Below are 26,948 nucleotides of genomic sequence, written 5' to 3'. Positions count from 1 at the left end.
GACCCTGCTGTGGTGGCATTATCTTGATATTTTTATCATATGGACAAGGTTTTGAGAAGAATTTAAATAATTTCACAACTGGATAAGGCTCTACTAACTGTCCCCTCGGTCAAATCAGCATGTCTCACGCAAGTAAGGGAAAGAGCACTGTCACTGGCTGGTCCCGTACTATGGGAAAACCATGCCACTTGAAATAAGGCTGCAGAGATATTTGAAAATATTCAAAACTAATCTGAAAACCTGGCTTTTTAAACAAGCCTTTTATAAAGATAAAGAGAAGGAGAAAAACAGTTGATGGATAAGGTAACACCCAGATAGAAGTTATTATTTTTAACCTACAAAAGCAAATTAATGTTAAAATCAAACCGCTTAATATGTTACTAACAAACAGGCTTAACTTACACACTTAGGGCCGGATTTTAAAAGGGTTGCATAGGCTTCCGGCGCGCGCAAGTCCCGGGGCTTTCTTGGGATGGGCGTGACGGGGGGCGTGATGCTGTTGGCACGTCATCCGGGGGTGGTGCGGGCGTGGTTTCGGCCCGGGGGCATGGCCGCGGCCTCCGGACCAGCCCCCGGACCGGAACTTGGCGCGTGGCAGCTGGCCCGGCGTGCGCAAAGTTACGCCTGCTTCGAGCAGGCGTAACTTGTGCGACAGAGGTAGGGGGGGATTAGATAGGGCCGGGGGGGTGGGTTAGGTAGGGGAAGGGAGGGGAAGGTGGGGGGAGGTGGAGGGAACGGGCAGCGCGCGCAGGGCTCGGCGCGCGCAAGTTGCACAAATGTGCACCCCCTTGCGTGCACCGACCCCGGATTTCATAGGCTACGCGCGTATCTTATAAAATCCAGCGTACTTTTGTTCGCGCCTGGTGCATGAACAAAAGTACGCGCGCGCGCTGTGTTTTAAAGTGTACCCCTTAGTTTATTATTTTAAATTGTTACCGTACTATGATAGCACATGATTAATTTGTTAGTTATACTACCCATACTTTTCATTATCGTGCCCTTTCTGTAAACCGTTGTGATGGTTATTTAACTTAATGATGGTATAGAAAAGTTTTTAAATAAATAAATAAACATAAATAAATAAATAAACTGGATAAACAGTTGTGGTCAGAACCTGAAATTCTCTTTAGAGTTTTATGAACGTGAGATTTGGTTTTTGATAAGAATATAAGAAATACCATACTGGGTCAGACCAAGGTACATCAAGTTCAACTTCCTGTCTCTGACAGTGACAGTCAGGGTCACAAATACCCAGCAGATTACTCCCAGGATAGCAACGGCTTTTACTAGGCTAATATTTTATGGACTTTTTCTCTAGGAACTTGTCTAATCCTCTTTTAAACCTTGTGCTAGTTGCTTTCACCATGTTTTCATGGCAATAGATTCCACAACTCGATTGTGCATAAGCAAAAAAGTATTTTCTACAATTTGTTTTAAAACTGCTGGTTGTTAATTTCATGGAATGGCCCATTGTTTAAATATTATTTGAAAGGGTAAATAACCATCCTTTATTTACCTGTTCTGCCCCACTCATGATTTTATAAACTTCTATCATGTTCATCTCCTTTTCCAAACTGAAGAGCCCTACCCTGTGTAGTTTCATTATACAGAAGCCATTCCACTTCCTTTATCATTTCTATTGCCCTTCTCTGTATCTTTTCTAGTTCCACTATTTCTTTTTTGATATACGGTGACTGGTACTGCACATAATACTCAAGGTGTGGTCAAACCATACATAGATCATTATAAATACAATATGATATTTTCCATTTTAGTCTCCATCCCTTTTTAGATCATTTCTAACATTCTGGAAGTAATTTTCAAAGGAGTTACGCATATAAATATAACATACTATAATAGCAATTTTCAAAAGCCCACTTACACATGTAAAACTTAATGAAAATTCAATGGTATATATTGTAGCAATTTTCAAAAGCCAACTTACATGTGAAAAGTGCATTTACATGTGTAAAACTCAGTTTTAAGCATGTGCATTCTTTTGAAAATCGCCCTATTTGCTATTTTGACTGCTGTTGCACACTGAGCTGAGGACCTTTTCCTGGCTGGAGACTCCTAATACCAAAAATATGTTTGTCACAATATATTTTATGATTTATAAAGGTATACTATAATCCACACTGAAAAAATAAATTTGATTTTGCAAAATATAAGTGTGATTGATTAAATAAATCCCAACATTTATATTCTCATCAAAAAAGGAAAGTGGAGTTTGTGACAATTATTTTTGAGAAACCCACTGATCAAAACACTCTTATATTTTCAGATTTGTCATTCTAGAATATTTAAAAAAGAATCTTCCTGTAAATCAACATTTATATTGGGAATCAAATCTCACGAACTCAGGAAAGTACTAGGGAATATTCAAAATTGTGTCCTAAATGCCTAGAAAAAATCAATTTATTTAGATGAACCTCTTTACTGCAGTGTAGATCTAATCTGATTATTGAAGAAAGGATAGTGTGAACAATAATGGTTTACAACTATCTGCTTTTTGATTTATAAACATTGGCATATTTGGCTATTACATGAGGTTTTTCAAAATCACTACCATTGCTTTTTCAAGAGGAAAGAATATAAAAAAATAGGACTGTATCTTTAAAACCAAGAACTCGATATACATTGCAGAGCTGTAGCCAGGTGATTTGGCACCTATGGCCAGGTGAAAAATTGCACCCTCACTCTGTACTGTGCAAAAAACAAAGATAGCAGAAACACACTTTCCCAAAGCAGACATATTTCAATCACTAAAGTAAAAAAATAAAACGTTTTCTACCTTGATGTATGAGCATTTTATTTTTTCTAACCGCATTGGTTCTAGTTTTTCTATCTGCCTTCAGTGCCTTCCTTTTCTCCACCTTCTCCAAACTCCTTTCCCAGAGTCTCCTTTCCATTTTCTGCTTCTTCTCTTCCTTCCCTAAATGTATCTCCAACATTAATCTTTCCCTTTCATCTCAATCTTTCTATTTCTATTCACTCATAGCTAGATTTTACCCCTCCTCTCCCTCCAGTTCTTCCTTCCACAGTTATCCAAAGCTACTCTCCATTACCCCTTTTAGTTCTCCTTCATTGATTTCCAGCTATCTGGCTCCCTTGTCTTTAGCCCTCAACTGCTGCCTGCAACCTCACCTCCACCACCTCCAAGCTGATTCTCTCTCTCCAAACTTCCGCTCTCAATTGTATCAGCTATCCCCTTTCAAGCAGTCCCATCCCCATCTATTTTATCTTTCCCTCCTTGAATGTCTCCACATCTGTTGTCTTGAACCTTTTCTCTCTTCTCCCCATCCTACTGTAGAGGCATCTCTACCTCTCTTACCTCCATTATGCATCCCAGTCCTCAATCCACCTATTTCATCTTTTGCTTACCCACCAGGTCTCTTATCTCCCACACTCACCGCCTTCCTAATCCATCTTTCCCTTTCTCTCCCCTCCCCAGTTCTCCCAGTCTCTCTCAGTTCTCAATCTTTCCCTAGTCTCCTGTTTCTCCCTATCTTTCACCCCCTCCTCAGCCCTCATCTATTTTCTTTTGTCTCTGATTCCCTCACAAGCTCACGCTTCTTCTGTTATTCACCATCTCCACTGGCTCCAGTCCCTTATACTGTCTCTTATCCACTATTCAGTTTCCCATTCTTCCTCCAGCCCAGTTCTACCCTTTCTCACCTCATCCCTTTCCACTTCCTCTCACCAGATACTTCACACCATCTCTTGCTCTTTCTCCCCCCTTAAGTCCCATCTCACTCCCTACTACTAATCTCCCCTAGCCATGTTATCATATCCACCATGCGCACTACCAGCTCCCTGCCTCACAAATCCTCACTCAATCTCAGTTCCCAATTTCATATCCTCCAGATCAATGTTTCCCAACCAGTGTGCTGTAGCAAACTGGTGTGCCTTCAGACTTGATCAGGTGTGCCACAAAATAAGTCATCACTGCCTGATGGTCAGATCCAGACCAGTACCTGGACTTTACTCTCAGCACTTTGCAGGAACATCAGCAGTGGCTTTTAAATTTGTAGAAACTCCTATCTAGGAACATGTAGAATCAGGCATGCCTCATCTTCCTAGGTACACTGTGAGCCCTGGAGTATGGTTATTAATGGGCTGAATGAAGGGCATGGATAGCTGGGCCCTGCTCTGTTCGACATACATAGTGCATATAGCACCTCATCTTTCCCCTCTTGCGCTTCCAGCCTTTGTCATATCCCCAAGCTGAGTGAGACGGAGTTTGCACTGAGCACTGTGATTTGGGAGCAGCAGCGGTGATGTTCTGGCAGACACACGTGGCAGCTGAGACAACTAACTGAACTGGCTGCCCACATCATACTGACTTCTCCATTTTCCTGCACTTGTACATAGAGAGAACTGGCCCATTGTGAAAATTTCATGTGTGTTTCTCGCCCCTCTATACCCCCTCAATTTCCTAGGTGCTGCACTACACACCAAATCCCCCAGTTTCCATCCACCAATGCTCCAGTTGCTGCTCACACACCAATCTCCCAGTAGTTCCCACTCTTTCCACTTCCAATCTCAGCCCTCATTCACCCAATTTCCCCAGTCATCACTCAGCCCCATCCCCCAGGTGCTGCTCTCTCCACAAACTGCCTCCCACAATTTCTCACTCCCTGTTCATTCTCTCCTACTGCCAATCTCCCAGTCCCCCTGCTCCCCCACCCAAATCTCTAGGTGATTCTCTTCCTTCTCCCAACCCTCAGTCTCTGCTCCAGAAATCTCAGGTGCCATTCTTACCCTTCCCCTCAGTCCCTGCTCTCTCCTTCTCCAGGTCTCCTTTACCTTCCTTCTCATGGCCCAGCACAAGTCAGGAAAGCAGAGCAGGCACTGTTCATTCTCTCCTGCACAGATCAAAGTCTAAGAAATTGTTTGAACCATATGGTCCCACAGGGTTCGAAACAGCTTCTTGGACAATGAACCATGCAGGAGAGAGGGAAAGGCTCCAGCTGCACTCTTCTGATTTGTGCTGGGCCAATGGGAGGGATAGTACTGGTAGCCGACTAATTTTACATGAAAAAAAGACATTTAAATACATTTGGAACCCATATGGGTTTTAGGCCTGTTGTAATATATATCGGGTGTTTGCTTAGTCCTTAGAAAGCTACTGTATGAGAAAACTGAATTAAAATTACAGGGGCGGATTTTGCGCGCTGGCGCGCCTATTTTCCATAGGCCTGCCGGCGCGCCACGTTGTGGCTCATGCTAGCTGTGCTACAGCTGTGCTACAGCCGGAAGACGCCACGGAGCAGCGGCAACGAGGGGAGCAGCCAGTGCCAGATATTGCCGAGTGGTAACACAGGCTCAGAAAAGACATGATGGAAGCACTATGAGGAAGGACTCCGTTTTTGGAGTAGCATGCGCTTGTGGCTGAAGAGAAGCAACTTGGTGGTGCTGCATCAGGCCTGGTGGTCAGAAGAGCTGGAAGCAGAACACTGTCAGTCCCACGGCCCAGCCCTGAAAACAAAAGAGCAAGAGGCAGTGAAGCATCGGCCCCTGGGGTCAGAAGAGCAAGAAGCATGGTCATCCCCATTGCTCAAAAACAAAAGGAGCAACAGGTGGTGATGTGTCACTCCGCAAGGCAAGAAAAGCAGGAGGCAAAGTACCATTGAACTACCACCTGAAAAATAAAAAGGAGCAAGCATTTGGACCATGATGCCAAAAGAGCAGGAGGCTGAGCACCATCAAGACAAAGGGTCAGAAGAAGCAATCAGGCGCAGCTTTAATCGGGTCCCACCACCGAAGAAAGAGGAGAAGGAGAAGGCAGAGCAGCATGGATGTGGCCGGTCTGAAAAAAGAGTTGTCCTTGGGCTAGAAGAAGACTCCTACAGCTAGTGGCTTCCAGATGGAGAAAAGAGTGAGTGAGCAAGTATGTGTGTGTCAGTGTGTGTGTGTGTGTGTGTGTGTGTGTGTGTGCCTATGTCAGAGTGTATATGAGAGAGAGAGTGTGTCAGCATGTGAGAGTGAGCATGTGTGTATATCAGCATGTATGAGAAAGAGAGAGTGAGCGACTATATGTATATTAGCGTGTGTGACCGAGCATGTGTGTGCACAAGCACATGAGACAGACAGTGAGAGCACATGTGAGAGTGTGTATGTGGAAAAGAGAGGGGAACATTTATGCATGCCCCTCCTATTTACCCATGAAAACCTTCTCCATTACGGATACCTCCCCAACATCCTCTTCAGTAAACACCGAAGCAAAGAAATCATTTAATCTTTTCGCAATGGCCTTATCTTCTCTAAGTGCCCCTTTAACCCCTCGATCATCTAACGGTCCAACTGACTCCCTCACAGGCTTTCTGCTTCGGATGCTGTTCGCAAAGAACTGCAGCCTGCTCCCCACTGGAGGGTCCATCGCTCTGGGTAGGGGCAACTGGCTTACTCTCTCTATGGCCCAGTCAAAACACCGTCCCAGGAGTTGACTTAGAAGTTGGCTGGGGTTTGCGAGGAGGCGGAAGATAGTACTTCCTTTGGCAAAAGAAAGACTTCCTTGGCCCAGTCTTGATGGCCTCCTGGATGAGAAGAACAGGTCTGGAGTACTAGCAGAGAATCTCACGGTGGTCCCAAAGTTGGGCCACAGCATCCTCACCCTATCTCTGAATAGATTCTCTCCAATACAAGGCATGTCAGTGAGTTGTTCCTGTACCTCCGGTCAGAGATCCGAAGCCTGCAGCCATACTATTCTGCGGGTGCCAATTCCCACTGTAGAGACTGTCGATGCCATTTAGAAAACAATATAGACCACACAGACCTCATGTTTCCCGCACTCCACACTCTTGTGCACCAGCGACTTGAGGGTGTCTTGCTGCTGTTGAAGCAGCTGCTCAGCCATCTCTTACACTTACTTCCAGATGTCCCACGAGTATTGGCTCATGTAGAGCTGGTAGGCAGCAATGCAGGCAATAAGCATGGCGCCTTGGAACACCTTCCTCCCAAGAGCATCTATCACTCTCTGGTCCTTCCCAGGGGATGCCAAGGAATGGATCAGAGAGCGCTTGGTCCTTTTGAGAGTGGATTCGAGCACCACAGACTGGTGAGGCTGCTGACACTTATCGAATCCAGCAGCCTTCTAGATGAGATAGTCCCTGCACACCTTTTTGTTAATGGGCAGCACTGTGAGGGGGTGTTCCCATATCCTCAGCAGCAACTCCTTAAGGATCTCGTGTACTGGGTCTGTCACAATCCCCTTAGGAGGCTCCACGAACTGGAAGATCTCAAGCATTTTGTGCCTGGCATCCTCCTCTGTCAAAAGTTGAAATGGGATGGCCTCCACTATCACCCTCTGAAACCCTGCAAAGATCAAGTCCTCAGGTGGAGACTTCCTTCGTTCATCTGGAGGAGAAGGGTCTGATGGGAGACCATCAGAGTCCTCAGTCAGATCATCCCCTCAGTGGTCATATGGACCCTCATCCTCACTGTATACTACAGGGGATGGGGCGCTAGTTGCTCGGCCTTCATCCATAGTTCCAGGCACCAGTAGAACTGGATGAGGTGCTATAGGCCTCATCATCTCTGCTGACCTCAGTGGAGCTTCCTCCTCAGAGGAACTGGTATCGACCACCGTATTGGGAACTGGTACCAGTTGGGTCGGTAATGCATAGATAAGCACGTTGAGATTCTCTAGAAGCGGTACAAGGACAGGTGGCACTGGGTCTGGTGCCATTGGTGCCACAGGACCGTGGCCCTACAGCACTCGTTCCACCACCAGCTGGTCTTGGTGCGTTAGCTCCTCCTCAGACTTTGCCAATTCCAACACCCACTGGGAGGATGGAGGGGTGGCCAGATCTAATTTGAACCTGTGAGGGGGATCGGCGACTGGCACCAGGACCGGTGGAGACCATCATGGACCACAGCACTGATAAAGGATGAGTTCTCCTCACCATGGGGTTGCTTCAGAGGTATCACGGCAAAAGCTAGTGCATTCCTGCGCCCGGCACCGTGCATCAACGGGAATCACTGCCGATGCTTCTTAGACTTCCCTCGATGTTTGGCCTGGTCTTTCCCCAGTGCAGAGGTCGAAGACGACAAACCCAACATCCTTGGCCCAGAGGAGATCGACAATGGTTGGTCTCTGGTGCCCCTATCTTCTGGCAGCATTATGGTCCTGCCAATGTCTATGGCTCAGAATTCCTTGACCCGAAGAACTGATCCATCTTGTTGAGTCGGCATAGTTAAAAGGGGAGGTGAAAGAAGCTATTTTAGCTAAAAGATCTTCATTCAAAAATTGGAAGAAGGATCCAACAGAAGAAAATAGGATAATGCATAAACATTGGCAAGTTAAATGTAAGACACTGATAAGACAGGCTAAGAGAGAATTTGAAAAGAAGTTGGCCGTAGCAGCAAAAACTCACAGTAAAAACTTTTAAAAATATATCCGAAGCAGAAAGCCTGTGAGGGAGTCAGATGGACCGTTAGATGGCCATCGAGCCATTCTTCCTCACCTTCTGGTCATATCGGTGCTTATTTCTCTGGCTCAGTTTGTAGGCAGATTCCACAGCCAACCTATAGGCTGCCGCCAACTGTTCTTTTAGCCTCTGCACATTGCTTTGAAAAGTCTGAGGCAATGACCCATCTACTGAAACCCAAAAACACAGATCAATTAGCAACCAGGCCTCTCGCCCAAACATCAGAAATTGGGGTGAAAACCCTATAGCATCATTATATATGCAGTTGCAACCATGCACCCAGATCAATTGGCAACCGGGCCTCTCGCCCAAACATCGGAAATTGAGGTGAAAACCCTATAGCATCATTATATATGCAGTTGTAACCATGCACCAACTAGTTTACATACTGGCTCCAGTTCCTCTTTTGAGCTGGCTTTAATGTCCCCAATATGTTTAGAAGTGGTCTGTCAGGTTGGGGATCTCCCTGGGGATGATAAGAAGCCACTTGCAACTTCTTGCAACATTTCTTTAATGAGTCTGCTTTCAAAATCCCTCCCCTGGTCAAAGTGTATCTGTACTGGGGGTCCATAATTCACAAAGAATTTCTCCCATAATACTCATACAACAGTCTCTGCTCTCTGGTCCTTGGTGGGGTATGCCTGTGCATATCTAGTGAAATACTCTGCCACAACCAGAATGTTCTCATTAAGCTGGGAGTCCATTTCTAAAGTCAAGAAGTCTATATACCAAGTCCATAGGGCTTGGTGTATAGACTTGGTAATGTTTACCATCTCTACTGCTCTTTGCGGTAAGGTCTTTCTTTTTATACAACTAGTACATGGTCTACAATGCTTTTCGATATCCACACAAGTGCAAGAAATAAGTGAGTTCCTGGTATATCCGTAGAATGAGAAGTTGAAGGACAAAGTAATCACAGTGACTGATTTAGTTTTTTTTGCACTCCTAGACACTATTGGTTCTTTTGCCCTCTATCATCCCATTCTCCTCCTGAAGTTGGCCAAAAGGGAGCAGAAAGTCTAAGGCACAGTTTCCTGTGCAGCTCAGGGGTAGGTTCTGTGGCCTAAATTTAACATTTCTGAAGCAGATTAGCAAATAATATACATTATGCAAATAAAGTAGATTTACAGTATTATAATTAGTATAAATTATTTGTATTGGGTGAAGAAAAGTGATCATAAGTATCAGTATATGGAGGAGACCTCATGGATGGGAAACGAAGGGAGGAAGGGAGGAAGATTACCGGCATGGTTAAAAGGGGAGGTGAAAGAAGCTATTTTAGCCAAAAGATCTTCATTCAAAAATTGGAAGAAGGATCCAGCAGAAGAAAATAGGATAAAGCATAAACATTGGCAAGTTAAATGTAAGACATTGATAAGACAGGCTAAGAGAGAATTTGAAAAGAAGTTGGCTGTAGAGGCAAAAACTCACAGTAAAAACTTTTTTAAATATATCCGAAGCAGAAAGCCTGTGAGGGAGTCAGTTGGACCGTTAGATGATCGAGGGGTTAAAGGGGCACTTAGAGAAGATAAGGCCATCGCGGAAAGATTTAAATGATTTCTTTGCTTCGGTGTTTACTGAAGAGGATGTTGGGGAGGTACACGTAATGGAGAAGGTTTTCATGGGTAATGATTCAGATGGACTGAATCAAATCACGGTGAACCTAGAAGATGTGGTAGGCCTGATTGACAAACTGAAGAGTAGTAAATCACCTGGACCGGATGGTATACACCCCAGAGTTCTGAAGGAACTAAAAAATGAAATTTCAGACCTATTAGTAAAAATTTGTAACTTATCATTAAAATCATCCATTGTACCTGAAGACTGGAGGATAGCAAATGTAACCCCAATATTTAAAAAGGGCTCCAGGGGCGATCCGGGAAACTACAGACCGGTTAGCCTGACTTCAGTGCCAGGAAAAATAGTGGAAAGTGTTCTAAACATCAAAATCACAGAACATATAGAAAGACATGGTTTAATGGAACAAAGTCAGCATGGCTTTACCCAGGGCAAGTCTTGCCTCACAAATCTGCTTCACTTTTTTGAAGGAGTTAATAAACATGTGGATAAAGGTGAACCGGTAGATATAGTATACTTGGATTTTCAGAAGGCGTTTGACAAAGTTCCTCATGAGAGGCTTCTAGGAAAAGTAAAAAGTCATGGGATAGGTGGCGATCTCCTTTCGTGGATTGCAAACTGGCTAAAAGACAGGAAACAGAGAGTAGGATTAAATGGGCAATTTTCTCAGTGGAAGGAAGTGGACAGTGGAGTGCTTCAGGGATCTGTATTGGGACCCTTACTGTTCAATATATTTATAAATGATCTGGAAAGAAATACGACGAGTGAGATAATCAAATTTGCAGATGACACAAAATTGTTCAGAGTAGTTAAATCACAAGCAGATTGTGATAAATTGCAGGAAGACCTTGTGAGACTGGAAAATTGGGCATCCAAATGGCAGATGAAATTTAATGTGGATAAGTGCAAGGTGATGCATATAGGGAAAAATAACCCATGCTATAATTACACGATGTTGGGTTCCATATTAGGTGCTACAACCCAAGAAAGAGATCTAGGTGTCATAGTGGATAACACATTGAAATCGACGGTTCAGTGTGCTGCGGAAGTCAAAAAAGCAAACAGAATGTTGGGAATTATTAGAAAAGGAATGATGAATAAAACGGAAAATGTCATAATGCCTCTGTATCGCTCCATGGTGAGACCGCACCTTGAATACTGTGTACAATTCTGGTCGCCGCATCTCAAAAAAGATATAATTGCGATGGAGAAGGTACAGAGAAGGGCTACCAAAATGATAAGGGGAATGGAACAACTCCCCTATGAGGAAAGACTAAAGAGGTTAGGACTTTTTAGCTTGGAGAAGAGACGACTGAGGGGGGGATATGATAGAGGTGTTTAAAATCATGAGAGGTCTAGAACGGGTAGATGTGAATCGGTTATTTACTCTTTCGGATAGTAGAAAGACTAGGGGACACTCCATGAAGTTAGCATGGGGCACATTTAAAACTATTCGGAGAAAGTTCTTTTTTACTCAACGCACAATTAAACTCTGGAATTTGTTGCCAGAGAATGTGGTTCGTGCAGTTAGTATAGCTGTGTTTAAAAAAGGATTGGATAAGTTCTTGGAGGAGAAGTCCATTACCTGCTATTAAGTTCACTTAGAGAATAGCCACTGCCATTAGCAATGGTTACATGGAATAGACTTAGTTTTTGGGTACTTGCCAGGTTCTTATGGCCTGGATTGGCCACTGTTGGAAACAGGATGCTGGGCTTGATGGACCCTTGGTCTGACCCAGTATGGCATTTTCTTATGTTCTTATGTTCTTAAGATCAAGATTGGGGCGAGGATAGGGGACAAATGGAGAATGAGACGGGGAAATAGTGCACACATAAACACACATGGCCTTCCATCCTCCCCTTCATCTCTTCTCCATATACCCACACCCTCACTGTACCCCCAACTCCCATAAAACTCAGCTCCCCATACCATCTACTCCACTCACATACTGCAACAACTCTCACACGCCCACCTACAGCATTCTCACTACCACCTACCCATACATACACAGGAGAGGGAGATGAAGTGGAGAATGTGAGGGGTAAAGAGGGACAAAGTTCAGAGTACATGAGGAAGTATGCACACCCATGACTCCCATTCCCAGTATACCATTACTACCTACGCACCCACCCCAATACCCTGCACCACTCTCCTCCATCCAGCTACACACACACTTCCTACACCAGCACCACCACCTCATGCACACCCTACTTCCCACCACCTACACAATCCCCCCACACACAAGCGGGGAGGAATGGGGAAGTGGAAAGGGTGAGAGTCTCTGCCACACCACCTCTCACACCCCATCCAGACACCCACACCTTACTTCCCACCCCCCAGATCAACTGCAAGATACATACACAATCCCTAAAGCAACTGTAACACATAAATACATGTCATGGAGTCATAAGACATTGTTATGATTTGTGGGTATGTGGGCCCTTGGCCTGAGGTGCAAGTTGCTACTGCCTGTGGGGGAGGACCCCACATTTCTGCACCATCGGGAGGTGAGGTCAGCGACAGCGGAGAGCTCTGGGTGAGGCAATGGAGAGGTCCTGCGATACCAGGAGAGGACCCCCGTGAGAGTAGGCTGGAGGCAGTACCTGGGCAGAGACCCCAAGGAAAGGAATGCCAGACAGAACGCAGAGTGTGGGGAGCGTGAGGCTTGAGCAGTCAGGAGGAACTCCGGAGGGCAACCCCGAGGGGAGGAGCTGCACAGCTTAGGATGATGATGAAATGCCGTAGGCCAGCCCACAGGGCAGGGAAGCCCGAGCTGAGCCTCTAGTGATGACATAGCACTGACTCGAGGAGCGGGGAAGTGTAGGCAGTCCCAATATTGTTCATAGGAGTGACCCCGGGGAGCGGGGAGGCACGCAGGTCTGGGTGAAGCCGGAGAGCACAACCCTGAGGAGCGGGGAAGCTCTGGCAATGAGCGTAACAGAAGTAGCGCAGTCCTGAGGAGTGGGAGATGCGACCAGTCCTGGTTTAGGATGTGGGAACAACCCCGAGGAGCGGGGAAGTTCCTAGTAGAACTCACGGATAGTTGAAGTGTCCCAGAGGTGGTCCCGAGGAATGGGAGGCAATACTGGTTAGAACCCAGGAGACGCAGAGCCAGCACAAGGAGCAGGTAGGCATGGGGAGTGGATCACCAGGGTGTGCACTGGCCCCTGAGGAGCGGGTACCAGACAGGGTTCAAGTCCAGGTAGTAGCATAGGTTCAGGAATATGTAGTAGTATTCGAAGATGTATGGAACTTGTTGCCAAGTCGGCTAGCTGAGGGCAAAGGTGGAGTTTATATACGCCGGTCTGATGATGTCATCAACCGGAGACGCCCCTGAGGTTCCCACCGAGGAGGCTTGAAGAGATGGCTCGGTGACATGCGCGCCTAGTTAGGCCTGAAGTAGAAGAAGATGGCGGTGGTGTCTGGGCCGCCATGAGGAGTCCCGAGGAACACGGCGGTGAAAGCTGGCCCAAGCTGTGAGCAGCCCCGGGGATGGCAGGAGAGCAGTGCAGGTTGTGAGTACACGCGGTCGCAGCCGTCTGCGACTGACGGTCATAACAGACACACTTTTTTTTTTTTTTTTTTTAAATGTTGCTATGCAATTCTAGTCTTGTTTTATTTACTCCTGGCTACCTTGATTATCATTAGTGCTCAGTCATTCATTCATGTAAATATTGGTGAAAATAATATGTACTGGACAACCCATCATGCTGTTCATTGTTCTTCTGCAATTTAAAATTCATTTAAGTATAATGGCATGCTCATGCCACATTTGGCAAATAGATAAATCAGATTGTGTAATACTTCAATTGAACCAGCATGTAAAATTAGGTATATCAATGTTTTCAAACCTCCATAGGTACTCTTTCAGAACTGCTTCAAAAATAGCATGCACAGCACATGTCTGCTTGATTATTTGTCATTTTTAATTATAATAGTGAGGGCATATTTATGTATGATCCAGGGGATAACAAATGTTAAAAGCTGTAGAGAAACACAGAAACATTCACTTACACGCACACACACACATATATATATTCAGGTATCATCAATGTTGCATGTAGGAGATGAAAAATAATTTTCCAAGTAGCCTTCTAATCCAGTTTATATTTTGTGCACACTACAACAAAAAAAAGATATATTTATAAACTGAAAGTTAATTATAGCCAAGCACTCCAAGTTCCCACAGCATTCAAAGGTGTGATCACATGATCTCTCTCTTGTTCCAGTTCTTAAACTTTAGCAAGTATGTAATAAAAAGAAAGTCTTGTTGCCTTTTTTTTTTTTTTGATAGAATGTGAAATTTATTTTTTTAGGCATTTTATATACCGTTGTTCCAAAAGAAGACAAGAACATAAGAACATGCCATACTGGGTCAGACCAAGGGTCCATCAAGCCCAGCATCCCGCCTCCAACAGTGACTAATACTGGGCATAAGAACCTGGCAAGTACCCAAAAACAAAGTCTATTCCATGCTACTATTGCCTGTACTATTGCCTCCACTCCATCAACATCCTACTCTCTAGTCTCAACCTGGTTCTTAATACTTCCAAAACTGAACTCCTCGTCATCACTCCTAATGATAACAACCCCCTTGGTCTGCAACCCAATTCTACCATCAACATCCCAAGTGAGAGACCTCGGGGCTATTCTGGACAACAGAATGAACTTCAAAAAATTCATTCACAATACCACAAAGGAATGCTTCTATAAGCTACATGTTCTAAAACAGCTAAGACCTCTCCTACACTTTCAAGATTACCGTTCAGTCCTCCAAGCCATACTATTTTCAAAGATCGACTACTGCAACACGCTACTGCTCGGCCTCCCCGCCTCCACAACCAAACCTCTACAGATGCTGCAAAATGCCGCAGCCAGGATCCTCACAAATTCTCGACGTAAAGACCACATCACACCGATACTAAAAAATCTACACTGGCTTCCCATCCACTATAGAATACTGTTCAAGACTGACCATCATCCATAAAACCATCTATCATCATACCTCACTCAAACTCACAATCCCACTCGAACCCCCATACTTCCAACAGGCCGATTAGAGCCGCACAAAAAGGAACTCTCCAGGAGCCCCCTTATAAATCCATCTTTCACAAGTCCCTACAAAAATGGGCACTGTCCTCCGCGGGACCGCAGCTATGGAAACACACTTCCCACAGAGCTTCGCCAGGAACATTGTCTGCTCTCCTTTAGAAAGAAATTGAAAACTTGGCTGTTCTCTCAAGCCTTCCCCTGACAAATTCTTTCCCCAACTACTATTGAAAGGAACTGTTATGCTTGAACCTCTCATTTAATTATCCATGCTAATCAATGGTGTACTATTTCGTTTTACTCTTTGTTAAACTAATTCTTCCTCTTTCAATTGTCCTGTATTGTAATCCCTGTTCATTGTAACTTTCTTTCTTCTGGTTATTGGTTTCCCCTGGTTACACTGTAAACTGGTACGATAAGACTTTGTCTTGAGCATCGGTACATTAAAAGAATTTAAATAAATAAATAAATAAATAAATAAATAAATAATAGCTGTGGTCATTTTCCAAGCCAACTTAATTAATAGCAGGTATTGGACTTCTCCTCCAAGAACGTATCCAATCCTTTTTTAAACACAGCTACACTAACGGCACTAACCACATTCTCTGGCAACAAATTCCAGAGTTTACAAAAGCAACATTTATATTGTAGGTCAACACAACATCAAATACATGTCAACTAAGGGGCTATGTCAGTAGTTTGTAATCCATAAGTTGAATTTCAATATCCTTCACTTATTAATCAGAAGATTGCCATAATACACTTTATTTCACTCATTACTTATTACTCATTCTTTTAACATTATCTATGAACTTTTGAAAGTTATTGGCATATTGATATTTCAAGTTAAATTATATGCATTTCTGAAGAGCCATGTTTTCAGTTCACATTTGAAACGTTTTATTTCTGTTATACATAACATCTCTTGGTAAAGAATTTCACAACTTGGGGCCTGCTATGGAAAACATTCGGTCTATTATTTGTTTTAGATGTGTACTCTGTGTTGTAGGCACAGTTAATAGTCCTTTGTTTTGTGATCTTAGCGCTCACTGTAGTGTGTATGGTTGAAGTGTCACTCCTATTAAGCAGAGGTTTATGTCATTGATGATATAAAAAATTAGTGGTAATACTTTATAATGAATTCTGGATTGTACTGGCAGCCAGTGCAGAGTTATCAGCGAGGGGTGATGTGGTCAAATTTCCTTGTCCCTAGTAAAAGCCTTGTTGAGGCATTTTGTAATAACTGTAGTGGTTTTAATAGTCTTGAAGGTAGGCAAGTAATAGGAGTTGCAGTAATCTATGTTTGAAAAAATGAGTGTTTGTAAAACAGTGCGGAAGTCCTGTAAAGTTAGTAATGGTTTCAGCCTATGTAATATTCTCAGCTTGGAGTATCCTGTTTTAATTAATTTGCTTATGTGTTTTTTTTATTGTAAATTTCTCATCAATCTGTATTCCTAGGTCCCATACTTGATCTGAGGGTGTAATGTTAAAATTACCTAGGTCTAGGGGTAGCTGTTTGACTATAGAGGAGTTTCTCCACATGATTTCAGTTTTTTTTGTGTTTATTGTTAGTTTCAGCTGAGATAGTTCTTGTTGTATTGCCTTCATGTGTGTTGATAGAGTCAATGCACTTTTTTCAGATAATTTGTCGAATGGGATGTAGAATTGTATGTCATCTGCATATAAGAAGTTGACTCCTAGTTTCACTAGCAATGTACACAGAATAGTGTTGCCGAGAGTGCTGAACCTTGTGGGACACCTGTATCGATTGGGAAAGTATCAGATATGTGATTGCCCATTTTAACTTGGAATGTCCTATCTGCTAGGAAGGAAGAGAACCATTTAATGACATTTCCGTCTATTCCAGTGCTTCTCAACTGATGACATAGCAGAGTATGGTCCACAGTGTCGAAGGCTGCTGTAGTACAGGGTCTATTAAAGAAATGAATAAAGTTTCTGGTGAAATGTATTAATAGTGCTGGGACTGGGCGAGGGGAGTGAGCCAAAAGGGGTCTGGTGGCAGCCTTGAGCAACAGACAAAAGGAGGCATCAGCAGCAGGGCTGCTTTTAACCATGCATATAGCAGGGGGCCCATTGTGTAAGAATACAAGGCTCTGCCCCAATGACTGTAATAGCCAGGGTCCTGAATCTCAGGCAGCAAGCAGAGAACAGCCTTCTGCTTCTTGCTTCAGCCCTTCCCTTACCAGGCAACATGTAAAAGATAGGAGAACAATGGGGTGTGAGCCTGAAACAGACAGTACCATGCAAAGCAAAAAGAGCCTTCCTTTCTCTAATCCAGTCCCTCCCTTCCATCTGTCAGAATGGGAATAGGAAGGGAATGGATCCAGATTTTCAAGACAGATTGATTCGATCCTGATTTTACCCCACTGCCTACATGAACTTTTCTTAGGGGAATCAATAAGGAGCACCAGATCTACTAGTTTGTGCAGGAAATACAGTAAAACCAGGATGTTTGTTAGTGTGTGGAGGTATGTTTCTATGGGATGTTTTATTTATTTGTTTAATTTGTCTTGATCTGATGTTTTTTTTATGTTTCTTTGTAGAATGGGTAACCCCTAAAACAGGCAACAAGATTTCATCAAAACACTGGCCAATGTCAGGTGTGGACAAGATGTTGTGCTATAGCAAGCTTAATTCTTCTCAAGATAAGTAGAAAGATATTTTTTGTCAATTTTCACATGGAAATTTTTGGTTATACTAATATTAAATACAAAATCTTTACTTCTTTTTAACATACTGGATTGAAAAGTGATGGAGTTTTTCGCTGGTCTCTGAAGACTGCTTGAGGCCCATTGCGTTGCGGGAGGCAGTAGATTATAATCTTTGCGCATCTCTTCTGATATTGTTTCCAGTATATTTTAACATTTGTTAAGTCTTAGACACTAGACATGGACATATAAAAAAGTTTCCTCTTTTGATAGGATTTTAGTACTTTTTATGTTTTTGCAGTCTATCCCCTAAAACAGATGACACATTCATCAGACACTGACATGATTTCTGAAACATATATTCACAGAAAACAAAGTCAAATATTTTAACGTACAATATCCAATTATTTGATTTTACAGACCTGTTCTGGGAAGAGTGGTGGTGGTTGTTGAGTTTAATTATCAAAATATTGAGGGGAGGGGCTATGGTACTAAAAGTTTGTTGGGGGAGGCGGTGACATAAGCATGGAGATTAATTTAGGGCAGTAGTTCCCAAACCTGTCCTGGGGAACACTCAGCCAGTCAGGTTTTCAGGAAAACCTTAATGACTGAAACTGAGTGGGAGAAGTGTTGGCTCTTTCTCAGGGCCTGTGAGTGTAGCCTAGTGGTTAGAGAAGTAGGCAGAGAACCAGGACATGTCATGTCAGCGTCCATTGCCTCAGGTACAATCTTAGATTGTGAGCCCTCTGGGGATAGGGAAATACCTACAGTACCTGAATGTAATCTGCTTTGAAGTGGCTGACCAGTAATAAAAAGCAAAATATAAATAAAAAAGTAATTTTTAAAGCAGGAAATGCAGGGCAAGGTGGGGTGTGGGGGGGGGGGGGGGGGAAATCCTTTGCAAGCAGGGCAGAGATAGAGGGGTTGGATGGGAACAGAAAGAAGGATCCTGGGCAAGGATGAGAAAGGGGGAGGGATGCTGGACAGGAGAGGAAAGAGAGGGAGGGATACTTCACTGATGCTGCCACTACTAGAGGGACAGCCAAAGAGAGTGCTATGCCAGAACTCCCACTGGTAAGCCAAAGGAAGGGGTAATTCTGAATATCTGCCAGGGCACAGTATAAGCTAGTCCCAATACTGTGGATCACCGAGTAACTAAGACACTTGAATATAACCTATTAAAGGAGGATATAACAAATTCAACTTCCTCATTTATTATCAAATGGACAGAATGCAGATGAGATTGACATAATTGGCATCACAGAGACTTGGTGGAAGGAGGATAAGCAATGGGACAGTGCTATATCAGGGTAGAAATTATATCACAATGATAGGGAGGATCAACTTGGTGGGGGTGTGGCATTTTATGTCTGGGAGGGTATAGAGTCCAACAGGATAAAGATCATACAAGAGACTAAATGCTCAGTAGAATATATATGGATAGAAATCCCATGTGTGTTGGGTAAGAGTATAGTGATAGGAGTATACTACCGTCCACCTGGAGAAAATGGTCAGACAGATGATGAAATGCTAAGAGAAATCAGGGAAGCTAACCAATTTGGCAGTGCAATAATAATGGGAAATTTCAATTACCCCAATATTGACTGGGTAAATGTAACATCAGGACTTGCTAGAGACAAAGTTCCAGGATGTAATAAATGACTGCTTCATGGAGCAATTGGTTCAGGAACCAACAAGAGAGGGAGATATTTTAGATTTAATTCTTAGTGGAACGCAGGATTTGGTGAGAGCGGTAACTGTGGTGGGGCCAATTGGCAACAGTGATCATAACATGATCAAATTTAAACTAATAACTGGAAGGGGGACGAAAAGTAGATCTGCAGCTCTAACACTAAACTTTCAAAAGAGAAACTTTGATAAAATGAGGAAAATAGTTAGAAAAAAACTGAAGTGCAGCTGCAAAGGTTAAAAGTGTTCAACAGGCATGGACACTGTTTAAAAATACAATCCTAGAGGCGTAGTCCATATGTATTCCACACATTAAAAAAAGTGGAAGGAAGGCAAAACGATTACCGGTTATTTACACTTTCGGATAACAGAAGGACTAGGGGACATTCTATGAAGTTAGCAAGTAGCACATTTAAGACTAATCGGAGAAAATTCTTTTTCACTCAATGCACAATTAAGCTCTGGAATTTGTTGCCAGAAGATGTGGTTAGTGCAGTTAGTGGGGCTGCGTTTAAAAAAGGTTCGGATAAGTTCTTGGAGGCGAAGTCCATTAACTGCTATTAATCAGGGAATGGCCTCTGCTATTACTGGCATCAGTAGCATGGGATCTTCTTAGTGTTTGGGTACTTGCCAGGTTCTTGTGGCCTGGTTTGGCCTCTGTTGGAAACAGGATGTTGGGCTTGATGGACCCTTGGTCTGACCCAGCATGGCAATTTCTTATATTCTTAGACTAATTTAATACATTTCTTGACCATCTTTCAGAGATTAACTCCCTTCATCTTATCAAACCAAAGTGAGATCAAGGCTTTTCATTAATGAAGTATATTGTAACCCCTGTGATCGTTGAACCCGGACAGTAGTTCCAGAGGCCATAATTCAAATTACAGTTTTAGAAAATTCATTTTCAGATGGTTACAGACATTAATGCAGAGTTCCCTGAGTGGGGTGAAAGATAACGTTCAAGACCTTTCACATTACAAACTTTTAATTCCCAGTTCTTCTATATAGCACAGATAAGCGCTATAGTCGCTGTGCAGCAAAAAGCATACTAGAAGCTGACTTTGGTTTCCAACATTTCTTTAACAGAGAAGTTGTGAAATGATGAAAATGTTCTTTACAGCAATTTTGGTTCAACGGCAATCTTACAAGGGCTTTAAATAAAATTGTGAATTGTTACAATCTTGTTTAAGATTTAGATGGTAAAGCCAATTGATTCAGTCTTTAATCTGATGTTTCTCCCATCCCATTGGTATAGGGCAAGTTAATGCTCCCTCCCACTGTTGGTGAAGTATTAAAGGTGAACTCCATTTTACAGACATTTATCTCCTACCTTTCCATGCAGTTTTCTCCTCAGAACTAATTAGCTTCCTCACAGTACTTGAATGGCACTAAGTTATTTTCCTCGTCTCTCAAGATCTCCAGTAGATGTTCATGTGCTCCTGCCTCTCCCTTTGATGTTAGGGCGGCAAACAAAATAGCTAAACTGAGTCCCTGGTTAATGGGTACTCACTACTCAGAACTCAGTCAATTAAAAAACAGGAAAAGATGATAGGGAAACTCCCATCCCATAATAATAAGCTCTATGGAGGCATTATAACTTAAGTAAACAGAAAAAACAAGCATAGCTCATGCGTGATTCTCCTGAAAAGAAAATCAGAAAATCCACATGCTAAGACAGTGATCTAGTTTATGCACCAGAGGAACCTACAAATTACTCTCTTCCACATGGGAGAGCTATACACCCATACTATTATGTTTCTACACCCCCAAAAATGGTTTGCTCCTACACCTGTTCCTAGGAGGGATCCAAGGGATCTTGTGAGGGAATGTATAAGAAACTCCCTCATACCCTTAAAGAACTGGCCACAGCTATCTGGTCTTGTTCTCCTTAAGAGCCAACCCAGCAAGGAATTCTGGTCCAGAGAGGATCCCTGCAGCCTTGGATAAGAAGGCAGGGCCCAGAAGGCTGGGGAGGGCCCAGAGAGAAGGTGAGAAGTCAGCCTAGACAAGCACTGAGTATACTTTACTGTTGTGTGACTGCTGAGGTAAGCAGGCTCTATGCTGCATTTTGGTTTTGCTTATAAATAAAGCATGTTTATGTAGAACCAGTCGGAATTTGGGCTCCTTTATATTCTCCTGGCTGTTTCCCAACTCGTGGCTGCTCCCAAGTGACCACATATGGTGGCAGCAGAGAGACTCCTGTTCTAAGCTGGGAGTACAGACAGGAGCCTACAAAGACAGAAGAAAATATATATATTTTTTTCTTTTCCTGGGGCCTGACTACATGGATAGCATGGAACGTTTTTATATCAAGCCAAGGGGGTTAGCCCCATCTGAATCAGCTAAGGAAATAACCAGTTAAGGGCCGGACAGGCCAGAAAGGTTTTTTTGTTTGTTTTTCTGTAAGTTTCCTTCCCCAGAAACTCACCAAGCTTGCAGCTTGTGTAAGTGAAGGAGTAAAGAACATGGAGTGGCTGGTACATGTCCTTTAATTGGCGATTAAATGCCTCTCTTCTTGGTGATAAAGAATTCCCAGACCTGGTTAAGAGAGCAGTCTCAGAATTTAATGAGTTTAACCCCGAGACTGATTACGATCCTGGGCTCCAGTGGGTGGCCTTTAAGGCTTTTCTGCATGGCAGGATAATTGCATACACCAGTCACTTGCAAAACGTATGCAGGAAGAGAGCAGCCAATTTACTTGCTGACATTGTGGGATTGGAGAAAAAACACAAGATTGATTGCTCCTCTCACACGTATAAACTGCTGGAAGTCAAATGCAGGGAATTAAAATCCCTAGAGATGGATAAGATTGGGCATGCTTTCAAGTATTCTAGGTTCACATTTTATGAACATGGGGATAAATTGGGTACGATGTTGGCAAGAATGGTGAAAATAAAGGTGGGCAAGTCACACATCCTCTCTATTCGGGATACAATGGGGAAAATAATCTTGATCCCTGTGCTATCGAATAGGCATTTGTGCATTATTTTTCCAGTCTCTATGCTGCGTTCGATACACATTTGGCAGAGGATATTTCTTGGTTTTTGGAGGGCATCTGTTTGCCTCGGTTGTCTGAAGAACAGACTGAGAAGCTGACGGCTCCCATCTCTTTGATGGAAATTCAAAATGCTATCACGGCACTGCCTGGGAGGAAGTGTCCAGGAGCAGATAGTTTTCAGATTGAATTTTACAAGAAATATCTCTTGAAGGTGGCTCCCTTTTTTTTTTCATTATTTCAAAAAGCTGGTGAATCCCCTGCAGTGTTGCATGATGTGTCTGATGCCACTATTACTCTTATCATAAAAAAAGGTAAAGATGCTTTTGATTGTGGCTCTTACTGGCCAATTTATTTATTAAATTCTGACTTAAAGATTCAAGCGAAAGTGTTGCAGCAGCCTTTGGAGGTGGTTCTGACCAGTTTGGTTCATAAAGATCAGACCAGATTTTTTAGGGGAAGGGTCTCAACGGCAAATACTAGACATTTGTTTAATGTAATGCATATGGCTAAGTGCGGAGGGTGGCCAGCTCTTGTTATGTACCTAGATGCTGAAAAAGCTTTTGATAGGATAGGCTGATCCTTTTTGTTTCAGACTCTCGCTCATGTTGGGTTACCAGCTCAATTTCTCACATTGGTTCATGCTATGTACCATCATTCTAAGGCACGCATTTTGATTAATGGAGCTCTCTCTGGCTATAAAATTAATATTAACAAATCTGAAATGTTTCCATTTGACAGTCAAATGCCGATTCTACACTATTTAGACAACTTCTGCGAAGTACAGGATGGCTTTCAATATTTAGGAGTATATTTTCCCCATGATTTCCGGAAGTTGTTTGCTATAAATTTTAGGGGCCTTATTGGAGTGTTAAGAAGAAAATTCAATCTTGGAGCAATATGCTTGGCAGAATTAATCTACTTAAGATGAATATCTTGCCTAGTTTGTTATATTGTTTTCAACATGTCCCTTGAGATATGCCTAATAGAATTTTTGCGGATTTACTTGGTTTGATGGGCAAGTTTATCTGGAATTATAAACCTGCTCAAATCTGGTAAAGTCAGCTATGGTTAAGTAAGCAACAAGGTGGAATGGCCTTGCCCAACCTCTGAATGTAGAACCGGGCTGCAAGGTTGGTATGTTTGCAGGCTTGGATTTGTGGCTTGGACAAGTCTTGGGTGGTGCTTGAATGGGAGCAGGCTGATGTTGCAGGGCTGGCTATATTACCTTTTCTATCATGTGACTCTCCCATATATCACAAAGTTTGTCGTGGAAGTCCCATCTTGGCGCACACCTTACGGGTTTCTTGATTTCTCCCACTGGATGAGGAGAAGTCACCTCTCTCTCCTTTGCATTGCAATTCCCTTCTGTCTAGTTGCACCTTTTCCCTGGTTATCAAAACTTGGCGAGCGCATGGGTTGATTTCCTTAGTGCATTTATGGAGTGAAAAGGAAGGGAAGAAAGTGGCTTCCTTTTCTACTTTGGTTGAAGATTTTGGCATGGCTATAAGTTCAGAGGCCCAGTACTTGCAGCTGTGACAAGCTTTGTGTGGGCATATAGACTTTGATAGTCCTTTCAGGCTGTTGAATGGAATGGAATAATTTTTGAGTGATCCCAAGGCGAGACAGTGGAGTATTGCTCTGGTTTATCATCGTATTTTGTGTAGTAAATATGCTGTGGTGACCTCTTCTAGTTTCATTGATTCTTTGAATGCTGACCTTGACATGGCATTGACTAGTAGGGATTGGAAAGATATTTGGATTTCTGCCCATCATATTTCAATTTTTGCAAAACAGGTCGTTCTAATGTTTCAGCTGTTGCATTGAACTTACCAGATGCCCTTATTTTACTCAAAAATATACCCTGATTAGGGATGTGCAGAAGAAAAAAATTTGTTTCGGTTCGTTTCTTCGTTTCATTTAGACCCCAATTTATTTCATTAGTTTCAAAGCAAAAAAAAAATATTTGTTTATTAGTTTGATTTGTTTTTCGTTTGCCATTAAAGTCAATGGGGGAAGTATTGCAGCCTATTTTTGGCTGCAGAATTGGGGTTTCTCATCAATTCGGATGAAACTTCTGGGGAGCAATCATCAGAAGGGGAAAAGAGCCCCAAGGTACTTAGACTGTGACAAAGTGGCACCAAAGTGGCATGAATAGCCTAAGGCACCGTAAAGGGGCAAAGGGGTACCAGGAGTGGCAAGAGTACTTTAACAGAGGTGCAAAGCAGCAGCAAGAGTGTCAAAAGTACCCCACAGCTTCAAAAGAGGGCACCAACAACAGTTGCATGAACCCTCGAAGGCAGCATGAGAGGCAAAGTGGCACAACAAGTGGCATCAACATCCTACAGCACAATGAAGGGGGAACATAGCAAGCAGAAAGGGTATCAGAAACAACCCCAAGGTGCCAATAAAGGGACAAAGCAGCAGAAAGACTAGCATCAACACACTGAGGAACCCTGATAGTGGCAAGAACACCATAAGGAGTAGAGTCGTCTGGTGTATGTGTATGGCAGCAAGGCAGACTGGCAGAAAGTTGATAGGGGCAAGACAGGCAGGCACAGTGGAGGTAGTCAGGTCCTTCTGGTGTTCATAGGGGCATGACAGGCAGGCACTGTGGAGGAAGTCAGGCCCCTCTGGAACTGATAGGGGCAAGACAGGCAGGCACAGTGGAGGTAGAGACAGGCCCCTCTGGTGTTGATAGGGGCAAGACAGGCAGGCACAGAGAGATGACCACCATCGTGGCTTCCTCTGGAACCCCTCTCCAACTCATGAGGGGGCTGAGCCCCCCGCTCCCAGCACGACTGTCAACTGGGGCTTATTGTCCACCTGACCTGTCTTGAAACACGGACCAAGGAGACTAACACGCGTGCTAGGACCTGAAAGATGATGAACTATGCCTGGGTGGAGCTGCCGCGAGTGCAGATCTTGGTGGTAGTAGCAAATATTCAAAAGAGAACTTTGAAGGCCGAAGTGGAGATGGGTTCCATGTGAACAGCAGTTGAACATGGGTCAGTCAGTCCTAAGAGATAGGCGAGCGCCGTTCAAAGGGATGGGCGATGGCCTCCGTTTCCCTTGGCCGATCGAAAGGGAGTCAGGTTCAGATCCCCGAACCCGGAGTGGCGGAGACGGGCGCCGCAAGGCATCCAGTGTGGTAACGCAACCGATCCCGGAGAAGTCGGTGGGAGCCCCGGGGAGAGTTCTCTTTTCTTTGTGAAGGGCCGGGGACCCTGGAATTGGTTCACCCCGAGAGAGCAGTCTGAGCCTTGGAAAGCGTCGCAGTTCCAGTGGCGTCTGGTGAGCTCTAGCTGGTCTTTGAAAATATGGGGGAGAGGGTGTAAATCAGTCATCCAACCTGGGTAAAGAGCCTAAAGACTAATCGAACCATCCAGTAGCTGGTTCCCTCCCAAGTTTCCCTCAGGATAGCTGGTGCTCAGGTCGTCCCCCAGTTTTATCTGGTAAAGCGAATGATTAGAAGTTTTGGGGTTGAAGCGATCTCAACCTATTCTCAAACTTTAAATGGGTAAGACAGCAGGGCTCGCAGGCGTGGAACCGGGCATGGAATGTGAAAGCCTAGTGGGCCACTTTTGGTAAGCAGAACTGGTGCTGCGGGATGAACTGAATGCCGGATTAAGGCACCCAATACCGACACTCATCAGACCCCAGAAAAGGTGTTGGTTGATAATAGACAGCAGGACGGTGGCCATGGAAGTCGGAATCCACTAAGGATTGTGTAACAACTCACCTACAGAATCAACTAGCCCTGAAAATGGATGGCGCTGGAGTATCGGGCCCATACCCGGCTGTCGCCGGCCACGAGAGCTTCGGGGGCTAAGCCGCGACGAATAGGAGGGCTGCCACGGTGGGTATGGAAGCCCGGGGTGAGGGCCCTGGTGGAGCCGACGCGGGTGCAGATCTTTGTGGTAGTAGCAAATATTCAAATGAGAACTTTGAAGAAGGGTTACATGTGAACAGCAGTTTAACATGGGTCAGTCCAGACTCTTGGGTTTTGCCTCCCCACCAGCAGATGGAGACAGAGAAGTTTTGACTGCTCTGCCCTATACTCTCAGGTGCCACCTACAGTCTGTTAGTATTACATGGTATCAAAGTGTTTATTTGAAAAAATCAGAGTGTTCAAAGCAGGCTGGTCACCTGAATACTTCAGCTAGGAATAATGGAATAGGACTCCGGTTCTATTTTGTTGGTTTTCGGAACTGGGGCCATGATTAAGAGGGACGGCCGGGGGCATTCGTATTGTGCTGCTAGAGGTGAAATTCTTGGACTGGTGCAAGACGAACCAAAGCGAAAGCATTTGCCAAGAATGTTTTCATTAATCAAGAACGAAAGTTGGAGGTTCGAAGGCGATCAGATACCATCATAGTTCTGATCATAAATGATGCCAACTAGCGATCCAGTGGCGTTATTCCCATTACCTGCTGAGCAGTTTCTAGGAAACCAAAGTCTTTGGGTTCCAGGGGGAGTATGGTTGCAAAGCTGAAACTTAAAGGAATTGACAAAGGGCACCACCAGGAAGATGA

At 43.8% G+C, this 26,948-nt stretch overlaps 1 protein-coding gene and 1 long non-coding RNA gene across 14 annotated transcripts in view; one reads left to right on the top strand and one right to left on the bottom strand.

The window, feature by feature from the left end:
* AGPAT4 (1-acylglycerol-3-phosphate O-acyltransferase 4) overlaps window positions 1-26,948 on the bottom strand; it is a 502,489-nt gene that overhangs the window by 165,733 nt on the left and 309,808 nt on the right. The gene's annotated exons all lie outside the window — the stretch shown is intronic.
* Window positions 7,738-25,937, top strand: LOC115087227. The gene is made up of 3 exons (XR_003855465.1): window positions 7,738-7,748; window positions 22,797-22,801; window positions 25,903-25,937. It is a non-coding gene; the product is annotated as an uncharacterized LOC115087227 (long non-coding RNA).

This window comes from Rhinatrema bivittatum, chromosome 3 (assembly GCF_901001135.1).
Source record: "Rhinatrema bivittatum chromosome 3, aRhiBiv1.1, whole genome shotgun sequence".
NCBI classification, from domain to species: domain Eukaryota; kingdom Metazoa; phylum Chordata; class Amphibia; order Gymnophiona; family Rhinatrematidae; genus Rhinatrema; species Rhinatrema bivittatum.
The sequence above is the reverse complement of the archived record's forward strand: the minus strand, read 5'-3'. Positions and strand labels throughout refer to the sequence as shown.